Consider the following 11,318-nt stretch of genomic DNA (forward strand, 5'->3'; position numbering starts at 1 on the left):
GAGAACAAGAAACAAATAACTGTGATGAATCAATACAGAAAGCCAGGTCAGGGTACACCTCAGTGGCACAACACTTGGCTATCAAGTACAAAGCCCTCGGCTCCATCACTAACAACCACAAATGGGAGTGGGACAGTGGTACACAGATCATTGAAAACAAGTACCAGGCCAGGTGTGGTGGCAGGGGTGCTGGAGTCCTGCCTGGCCTACACAGCAAGATTCTACCCCCACCTCCCAAAAAGGGAAAATAACGAAATTTTCCTAGAGGCGTGTTACTATGAAAAACATACCGCTGCATGGTAGCCTTAAAATAAAATATATAAAGGAAAAATACTTAAAATTGCCTTTAAAGAAGACATTAAGTTGGAAGGTGACATGGGAAGGAAGTGGAGAAGGAGGACTGAGGCTGAATCTGATAAACACTCTTTATGTATAGGGCCCAGTGACGGTGCGGGCCTTTAATTCCAATACTCAGGAGGTAAAGAAAGGTGGACCTCTATGAATTCAGAGGCCAACCTGGTCTAGACAGAGAGCTCCAAGCTAGCCAAGGATATATAAGCAAGACCCTGTCTCAAAAAAAAAAAAAAAAAAAAAAAAAATCAGGGGCCAGAAATGGTCATCCATTAAGAGTACTGGCTGAGCTTCCAGAAAACAACATGGCCACAAATACCAGTTTCAGAGTTTCTGACACCCTCACCCAGACAGGCATGTGGGTAAAACACCAATGAACATAAAATAAAAACAAATTATACATTAAAAAAAACCCAAACATTGTATAGTATATAAAATTATCAAAGTAAAATAAACTATATAAAAAATACAAAACTTAAAACATAATTTACAAATAATTGAGTTATTTAGACCCAAGCTAAGTTATTTTTAAAGTTACACCCAGAACCTTGAGCATGAGACAAGTGCTCTATCACTGAGCTACAGACCCACTCCTTCCTAAAACTACTCTTGATGAAAGAAGGTTCACAGCCATGTATAACTCCAGACCCAGGGAATCTGCTGTGCTCTTCTGGCCTCTGCCAGTACTGCCTGCAAGTGCTGGCCAGACATTCATGCAGGCAAAACACTGGTACACACAAAATAATAAATAAGAAATAACTAAAAATCCACCAAAAAAAAAAAAAAAACCTAAATTAGGGCTGGCAGGATGGCTTAGCAAGTAAAGTGCACGCTTCCAAGGCTGATGCCTCTCACAAGCTGTTCTCTAACTATCTCATGTATACAAAGGGGATGTGTGTGGGGAGGGGGGATAAACAAATGTGTACACAGGAACTTAAATGTAAACTGTCCCTGTCCAATGATAAAAGCTCACAAATGCATAATTCTTACATCTTATTAGCAAAAATAGCCTATATTACACTCTTTATTTTTAACTTGCAATATGCCACTCAGAGTATAAAGAACATTGTTTTATAAAATAAACCATAACCAAAAAGATCTATGTGTTTCTTTCTTAGGTAAACAGTATACAAGTTACCATGTTGCTAGTGTCAGCCTTACAAATACTTACCTCCTTCACAAGTTTGTATTTTCTACTAAATTAAAAACTCTACCAGGACAGGCGAGGAAATGCACTCCTTTAGTCCCAGTACACAAGAGGCAGAGGCAAGCAGATCTCTGAGTTCAAAGCCAGTATGTTTTACATAGTGAGTTCCTCAACAGACAAGACAACATAGATCCTTATCTTAAAATAAACAAAACAACAACAACAACAAAAAACAATTAAAACAACAACAAAACCTCTTCTAATTGTCAACAATCTCGGTACTTGGAAGTCTGAGATGGAAGGGAAGTAAGGAAGAGAGAGGAGAAAATGTTGATTATCTTTGCTCTAAATGGGACCAGCTTTTAAAATAGAATGACGCACATGGCACTCTAAGCCGTGGCTTCCATAAGGACAAACACACAGGGCACACAGCTGAAAGACAAACGGTTAACAAATGAAGCATTTCTAATTATAAAGTCTTCTAAAAATAGTATGAAAACAGGCTGTCAAATGACAAAACTGTTTTAAATGTGTCAAGATACAATCAATTCTAAGGAAGCAAGTCAATAAATAAAATGGCTCCTTCTAGGTTAAAGGGTGTTAAATAAAATGCTTGTAAAAAAATAACAACTTTATCTCTTGACTCTAAAAATTTAAATCACAGCTTGCTGCATCAGTATGCCAAAACAATGTTGAACACAAAAGTAATAACTGTGAAAACTGTCCCCTTGATGTGGGAGTGATTTCTTACTAATAAAGAAACTGCCTAGGCCCATTTGATAGGCCAACCCTTAGGTAGGCGGAGAAAACAGAACAGGATGCTGGGAGAAAGAAGCTGAGTCAGGAGTCGCCATGGTTCTCCCACTCCAGACAGACGCAGGTTAAGATCCTCCCTGGTAAGCCACCTCGTGGGCAACACAGAATATTAGAAATGGGTTAGAACAATATGTAAGAGCTAGCCAATAAGAGGCTACAGATAACGGGCAAGGCAGTGTTTAAAAAAAATACAGTTTCCGAGTAATTATTTCGGGGCGGGCGGGCGGGTGCTGGGGACGCAGCCCTGCTGCTCTTTCAACAGAGTGGCACCCAACGTGCTAATGAACTCCACGTAAAACCTGAGAGAGCTTAAAAAAGGAGAGAGAGAGAATTTAAGACAGCTTTTTGCTGTTTCTGGGTTGTGTGCCCCAAAGAAATTGTCCTGACTCAGCAGCAGGAAAAAAAACTGGCTGTTTTAAAATGCCGGCTTTCTGGGCTGTGCCACCATTGCGATCTCTGGCTGGCTCCTGCGAGAGACAGAGCTTTTGAATGGAGCATTTGGAGTAAAGCTCTGTGGCTTGCTTGATGGCAATCTGGACTGCTGTGTGCCTGGAACTGTGTGTGGTTCAGGGGCACCAAATGGCTCTGAGGCAGGAGTGCTCAGCTCGGCTCCGCCATGCCATGCTGAACTGAGCTGGTCTCAAGCAGGAACTACCGTAATTACTGTGATAACAGCGCAGTTAAAGTTTAGACTGGACAGGACACAGGCGGTACCGTATTACCTGTACATGGTGCAACTTAAAGTTTTTAAGAACTGCTTAACATTTTAAGAAATGCTCCTGGATAGTAAAAAAAATGTTACAGATTCACAATAAAACAGATTCAGACATAAAGGACCACACTGTTGGATGAATTTATGTAGGCTTGAGAGAGAGAAAAAAAAAGAATATAGAGAATAATGTTAATGGTTTTAAAAAAAAGGGTAAAGTCTTTAAAGACACAGAGTTCAGATAGTTATAGATTAAGAGAAATAAAGAAAAATAAGCCACGTAAAAATGGAAAATTCACAGAGAGTCTGGATTATGTACATTGTGTTTTCATTAAAATTTTTGACTGTGAAGGAGCTAAGTACAGAGAGACATTTCATTACATGGGCTGCCAAGCTAAACCAAAATGGATTTCATGAGGGTATTATGACTTCAGAATTTGGGTCTAAGGACATGATGCTTTGGAAAGGGTCTTCTTTTGTTTTCACAGAGGATGTGACCCTGTGGATTGCATCTATTCCGAATTGGTATGATATACCCATGCCCTCCTGAAAGGTTGCTGTGAACACCCTCAAAAAATTGCTTCGCTCAATTGCCAACTGAGATGAAACTAGCACACAGGTTATATCATGAACGACCTAATTAACGACGACCCTATTCAGCAGGAAGCAGTTTGGAGAGAAAAAACTGCGGCCATGTTCCCAAAATATTGTTTATAAATGTTCTTTTACATTTAAAGGGGGATATGATATAGATATGAATAATTTGCATTGGCATGGATTTTAAGGTCAATTTTGTTATATGTATATGTATTTTTTATCTTGATTAAGGTATTGTGATTGTGTAGTTCACTTAAAAATGTAATGTATATGGGTTGTTAATGGATAATCAATAGTCAAGCTTGTAGTCATGTTAGTTAGATTTTCTAGATATATAGAGATATATTTCAATTAGATAGACATTCTTCACATCTCTCAAAGACTGAAGAATATGGCATTTAAAATATTTTAATAACTTAGGACTTTTCATGACAATGAGACATGTCTGCTCCTGGCGGCACCAATCTACTTCAAGAGGAAGATGGGCATCGAAGAGGATCCTTATGGAGTTGGTTAGCCATTTGGGCAAGAAACTGCTCTTGCCTGGACTGTTGCATAAACTGGACACAGAGAACCCGCAGAGAGAGGACTACTGAACTTGCCTAAAGGTGAGATGATCTTTCGGGGTTCCTGATTCATGAAAGAGTCTGCAAGACATTCTTCAGGACAAGCAGATAGTGACTGCCTTTGAAATTTCCTGCTTCATGGAAATGTCTGCTGGATACTATGGGCCTGTAGGCTGAAGATGGATGCCCTAACGGTACCGAAGAACTTTGGGTGACTGTTCAGGCAGTGAGATGTCTCTGTCATTTCTAGAGTTTTCTTACTTCTTGTTTACTTAGGTAGTATTATATCCTTCTGGAGTCTTTGATGGAGTTGAAGAATGAATAGATAGTTACAGTTTTCCTTAGTTATGATAAAAGATAAAATAGATATAAATATTGTAACTGTAATTCTTGCTTGATAACTGTTTTGCTATATGTAATTTTACTATGTTAAAATGAAAGCCTTTTTTGTTTAAACAGAAAAAGGGGAAATGATATGGGAGTGATTTCTTACTAATAAACTGCCTAGGCCCATTTGATAGGCCAACCCTTAGGTAGGCGGAGAAAACAGAACAGGATGCTGGGAGAAAGAAGCTGAGTCAGGAGTCGCCATGATTCTCCCACTCCAGACAGACGCAGGTTAAGATCTTTCCTGGTAAGCCAGCTCGTGGGCTACACAGATTATTAGAAATGGGTTAGAACAATATGTAAGAGCTAGCCAATAAGAGGCTGGAACTAATGGGCCAGGCAGTGTTTAAAAGAATACAGTTTCCGTGTAATTATTTCGGGCATAAGCTAGCCATGCGGGCGGCTGGGTGCCAGGAACACAGCCCTGCCGCTCTTTCAACACACCCTCTTAGAAACTCAGACAGACATGCAGGGAGGAAAGAGGAGGTCCAATGACCACTGTAAGCACTTGCTGGTTTCTCTAGCATTTCTGCTCAAAAACCAAGAACAATAGTCTTTTCAACTCAAGGGAAGCTTGGGAGGAGGCCCAAAACCTAAAGAACAAAGTATTTCAAAACTGAATTTTAAAATGATATTATTCCTTTGTTTTAGTGATAGCTACCTCCCCAGTGCTGGGATAAAAGCTGTGTACCATATACCCAGCTTTTCAAAACTGAATTTCCTGAAGAGAAACAAAGTAACAAAGCAATGACACACTTTACAATGTATTCCCTGAAAGTGCAGACACACAACCCTATGTGTCAATCACTCTGGGTCACAGGCTCAATATAGTTCAGTTCACCCATTTAAGAGCATCAATTTTAGCCTGCAGCATATACGGAGAAAAACTGCTGCTTATAAAAACACTACCTAATAAACCTAGTATGGATAGAAATATGTTTAAAAAAAACACCAAAAAATTTAAAACTTCACAAAACACCTTTGAAAGTTTATTTCAGAGCCCTGGGAACATGGAAGGGCATATTAAGTGAAAAGAAAACCTGATACAGGAAGAAGGCTCGTGGTCTAGTTGTGTGGGAAGTCCTTCTGTATATGGGCTGCTTTTATTAGTTAATGAATAAAGAAGCTGCTTTCAGCCAATGGCTTAACAGGCTGGAAAAGATATATACAGAGAGTAGGCAGAGTCAAAGAGATGTCATGGAGCCATCAGAGGGGAAAGATGCGAGCTGCCAGGTGGAACCTTGCCCGTAGGCCATGACCCTCACAGTAAAATATAAAATATTAGGAATGGGTTAACCAAAGATATAAGAGCTAGCTAGCAATACACTTAAGTGATTGCTCAAGCAGTAATTTAAATAATACAGTTTCCTGTGTGATTATTTCTGGTGGCCAAGAAACAAACAAGCAGCCTCCAACCACAACCTAGAAAATCTGTTCTTACATAATCAAAATCAGGAAAAAAGAAGGCATGATTAACTGAAGCAAAAGACTGCTAGGTATGCCGTTACAGGTCACTGTGAGTGGCCCAACATGGACACTGGGAACCAGGGAACCAAAGCTGGATTCTCTGCAAAGAACATGCGCTCTTCATCCCTGAGCCATTTCTCCAGCACACCATAGGGCACTTTTAAGGTAAATAATTGAGGAGAACCTAAACAATCTTTAGTGGTCAAAAGATAGGAATATAAAATACCCAACAATTTGTGGACTACCCCAAGATAACAACAACAAATGTAAGAAGCTAGGTATGGTGGCATACTCCTATAATCCCAACACTGAGGAAAAACAAATATGCTTAAAGCAACTGATTTCTTTTTCAATCTGAACATCCAGTGAAACATGTGAAAGTCTTACAATGTTTTGTTGTTTTTAAAGACAGGTTTTTGATTTGTATCCTCATATGGCTTTCATCTTACTGATGAGAAGATGGCCTCAAACTCATGGCAAGCCTCTTGGAGTGTGGGAATTAGATGCATGAATGATAAATTTAATAATGTTTTTTTTTTAGTTTTTTTAGTTTTTTAGTTTTAGTTTTAGTTTTAGTTTTTCGAGACAGGGTTTCTCTGTAGCTTTGGAGCCTGTCCTGGCACTAGCTGTTGTAGACCAGGCTGGCCTTGAACTCACAGAGATCCGCCTGCTTCTGCCTCCTGAGTGCTGGGATTAAAGGCGTGCGCCACCACCGCCCGGCTATTTTAATAGTTTTATAATCAAATCATTATAAGGGCAACTGGTAGAGACGTGGAATCAAGACAGGCTGAGAATGTTTAGCTGATAAGAGCACATGACCAGCAGGCACAAGGCCCAAGGCTCAGTTTCCAGCAACTCTCTCTCTCACACACACACTATAGCACACAAGCTTTATATTACTGGCATTCTTCTAGAACATGGCAAGGAAGAAAACACATCAACACAGAAATTACACACAAACCAGCACGAGAAAAATGGGGACAGATAATCCAGAGGTCAAGGCTAGCAGTCTTGGTTTCAGAGTGACTCTGAGATCCTACCGTGAAAAGACAACACTAGACAAGACATGGATGACTTTTTTTTTCTTGCTATTGGTGAGGCAGGATTTCACTATGTAGCCCTGGCTACGTGGAACTCACAGAGATCTGTCTGCCACACCTAGCTAGCTAGGCATTACTGACTGCCATGACAGACACTATCCCCAGAACCCTACTGAACAGTCTTTGTAGCTCTACATATTCCTTTTCCCTAGTCACCCTTTGCTTTTATGTAATGTTTGCTATAGTATTCTTTATCTAAGCCCCAATATTTATTTAATGTCAAGGTTTTTTTGTTTACATTTCTTTATTTTTATTTTGTTTTTGTTTTCCGAGATAGAGTCTCACTATGTAGCTCAGCTTTCCTGGAACTAACTCACTCTGTGGCCCTGTCACTCAAGGGATCTGCCTGCGTCTGGCTCCCAAGTACTGGGATTAAGAATATAAACCATGCCCAGTTTTACAGACTGACTTATTTTTATTTTATGAGTGTTTTACCTGCATGCGTGTAAATACATGTGTGTTCAGTGTCTGAAGAAGCCAGAAGAAGGTGTCAGATTCCTTGGAGCCAGATACAAGAGATTGTGAACTGCCATGTGAGTGGTGAGAATTAAACTCGGGTCTTCTGTAGGAGCAGCCAACGATCTCAAGTATTGTGCCAGCTTTCCAGTCCTTATAGTTCTTGTATAAAAGATTTGGTCTTTTCTTTTTAAAATCCAAACAAAATCATATTAAGTAGATACAAAATATGAGTATCATATATTTTGTTATGACACTCGCATGTTTGAAACTCATTTTATAATAACTATTTTTCTTTTAAGGTTAAAATGGTATTTATATCTTAATTATTTTTTAAAGTTGTTATTATTGTGGATGTGTGCATGATGTGGAGTTGGAGACAATTCTATGGGGTCAGTTCACTCCTTCCATCTCTAGACAAGGTTTAAGAAATTAGAATTAGACAAGAATTTAGACAAGTTTAAGAAACTAAACTCCAGTCACTGGGCTAGCATAGCTCACCAAGTACCTTTATCCACTAGCCAGGTGGTCTGCTCAGAAGTACAGCTTATATGTATTTTTTGTCACTGAGTATAGAGAATGCATATAGTGCTTAGTGCTAGAGATTAAGCCTAGAGCCTTGGCAAGTGCTAACTGAACACTAAACACTCAACACACTCAACACTAAACTATACTTTCATCCTTAATATATTGGTAAATATAATTTTGGTATAGTTAATTACAAAAACCAGCATAAAGTGCTCAGTCTATTATAGTTTAGAGACACTGATATTAACCATTACCTCAGGCATGTTCTTCACCACTGAACAATGAGTTCAGTAGAGTAACCATCTCTTTAAAACAATAGGCACTGTCTGGGCCGAAGAGATGGCTCAGAGATTTGGAGCACTTGTTGCTCTCCCAAGGACCCAGGCTTGACTTCCAGCACTCACATGGTGGCTCACAACCATCATAACTCCAATTCTAAGTAATCTGACATTTTCTTCTGAGTGTTGTGGACACCAGGTATACACATAATGAACATACATAGATAGATACAAACCTAAAAGTTTAAAAAGAAAAGTCACTGGTGGAACTTTAAAAGAGGAGAGTTTCCACAATACTAGCATAAAATCTCTAGGCAGATAGTTGTATATAAAAAAAAAAGTCATTGGCACTCACAATTGACCATCTTATGACTTTAAAAGAAGTGGCTTCCTCTGCTCAGGTACACCTGCCCAGGCAGGAAGCAAGACATCTGTTTACAAAGCACCAAGAAATGGCACAAGGAAAGGCAAGATATCGTTGAAAAAACTCCCTTTCTCCCACCATTCACCTACCAACAACTTTCAGAGCGGAATTTCAGAACGATAACTGACCTGAGCACAAGGAACAGGCCACAGAAGTCTATCAAAGAGTAACGCCAGTCAAAAATTCCTTAAGTTGCTTGTGGAGGGCTCAGTCCACCCACTCCATGACACACCTCCCACAGAAGTAACACTCAAAAAGGCATCTTGAAAACGCTTTCACAGAAAGCTGTCTTAACAAGGGCTTTTTAAAAGCCTGTTTGTACATAGTACCATTCACTCATGATGAACTTCAGTCTGTCTGTGGCTGGAAATTTCCCTTATTTTAATACGAGACCAAGAACAGAATGATCCAACACTACCTGCACCACTTGCCCCAAATCCAACTAAGATTTAAGTTCACCATTGCCTGGAGTCATTTTCACCTCTCTTCACCACTAAATCTATAATGTAAAAAGCTTCTAAAAAGTCTGCCATTAGCAGTCACAGGCAAGAAGTTCAGACTGTTGACCTAAGAAAAGCCTTAGATTCAAGGCACTCTCAACATGTCTAAGACAGTGAAAGAAATCATACAAGTAAGCCTTTAAAATTTTAATTTATAAAAGAAAAAAGTTAAACACATAAAACAATGTTCTTCAGGAAATCAGTACATAAGAATGACAAATCATTCTAGATTGTAACAGGAAACTGCTAACAAAATCTAAAGAACAAGCCAAGTGGGATACTTATGCCTACAATCCCAGAACCTGGAAGCTAAGGCCAAAGAATTACAAGGCCAAGGCTAGCCTGGGCTACAAAGAAATTTGAATCCAGACTAACTACCTAACAAGAGCCTGCCTTTAAAAATTAACTTTTAGGCCAGGTGGTGGTATCTGGCCAGGCCAGACACGCCTTTAATCTCAGCACTCAGGAGGCAGAGGCAGACGAATCTCTATGAGTTCAAGCCTAGTCCAGTATACAGAGCTAGTTCTAGGACAGCCAAGGCTACACAAAGAAACCTTGTCTCAAAAGACCCAAAATAACAACAACAATAATAATAATAAATTTTTAATTACTAAAACTATCTAAAACAGATAAGCCAAATTTGCAAAGCCTGTGAATATTAAAACATTAGGAATAAAAGTGGTCACAAGTACACAAACCCTGTCAACAGAAATGATAGGGAACAGTCAAGTTTGAGAATGCTAATTAGCACAAAGAGGCAAATGATCATAGTATAAACTTTGCACATTCAAAATAAATACAAGATTCTTAAAAATCAGGTCTTGAAGAGTCATGGTATATATGCAAGGAACCAATAATCAGCAAGACAGCTATAGTTCTAAACATTACTAGGAAATGACAAAAACTAAGGACTGGCATTTGGATAGTTTATATTCAAAATGCAGTCAAATAGTAAAGGCATGTGGAACAAGCCAGTAAACTCAGCACTTGGGACGCTGAGCAAGCCAGCCATGCACACATGTTTTGTAGTGGGGGTGAGAAGACCACCTGATATTCCTTTAATTGTTTATAGTGAATGTCCTGTGGAATATGAAAGGCTCCTCATCTTAAAGCATTTACTTTACTTAATGAATTGAAATACAAAAAGCCAGGAGGGGGAGGCTGTTAAGAGATAGCTCAGTGGTTAAAAGAGCCCTTACAGCTCTGGCAGAAGACCCAGTTCAATCCTAGAGCCGACATGGAGGCTTCCAATAACCTGTAGCTCCAGTTTCAATGCCCTTTTCTGGCCTCCAAAGGCTGCTGAAAACATGTAGTACACATGAACCCATACAATCACACACAAACATGCATAATGAAAATAAGTAACTTTTTAAGAAGAAAAAAACCAGAATAGCAGATAAGTCATTACATCTAATAACAAGAGAATAATCAGAAGTATGGTGACATCGACTATCAGAGACATCTTGGTGGAAAAGCACTGAGGAAGAGATACAGATTCAGTGTTTCAAAGTCAAGTTATGTAGAAATGAGAACATTATAATATGTATTTGCACCAGGCAGTGGTGCATACCTTTAATCCCCAGACTTGGGAGGCAGAGATAGGTAAATCTTGGTGAATTCAAAATCAACTTGATCTACATATACAGTGGGTTCCAGAATAGCCAAGGCTATGCAGAAAGACCTCGTCTCAAAAAAAACATTAAAAAGTCCCATTCCGCCTTGCACGGCGAGTGCTCGTGGGTCAGTGAGAGCCAGAAGAGGTTTTTCGACTGCAGCTGTCACCATGCCACAAAACGAGCATATTGAATTACACCGCAAACACTATGGATATCGTTTGGATTACCATGAGAAAAAGAGAAAGAAAAAGAAAGAAAGAAAGAAAGAGAGAGAGAGAGAGAGAGAGAGAGAGAGAGAGAGAGAGAGAGAAAGAAAGAAAGAAAGAAAGAAAAAAAGAAAGAAAGAGAAAAAGAAAAAAAAAGAAAGAGAGGAGAG

The 11,318-nt window shown here is 39.3% G+C and overlaps 1 protein-coding gene across 1 annotated transcript in view; it reads right to left on the reverse strand.

Moving 5' to 3' along the window:
- The window catches only part of Psme4 (proteasome activator subunit 4), a 123,203-nt gene that overhangs the window by 86,256 nt on the left and 25,629 nt on the right, over positions 1-11,318 (reverse strand). The window lies entirely within an intron of this gene.

The sequence above is a fragment of the Alexandromys fortis genome, unplaced genomic scaffold, assembly GCF_014885135.2.
Source record: "Alexandromys fortis isolate MF-2015 unplaced genomic scaffold, M_Fortis_MF-2015_v1.1 scaffold_210, whole genome shotgun sequence".
Lineage (NCBI taxonomy): Eukaryota > Metazoa > Chordata > Mammalia > Rodentia > Cricetidae > Alexandromys > Alexandromys fortis.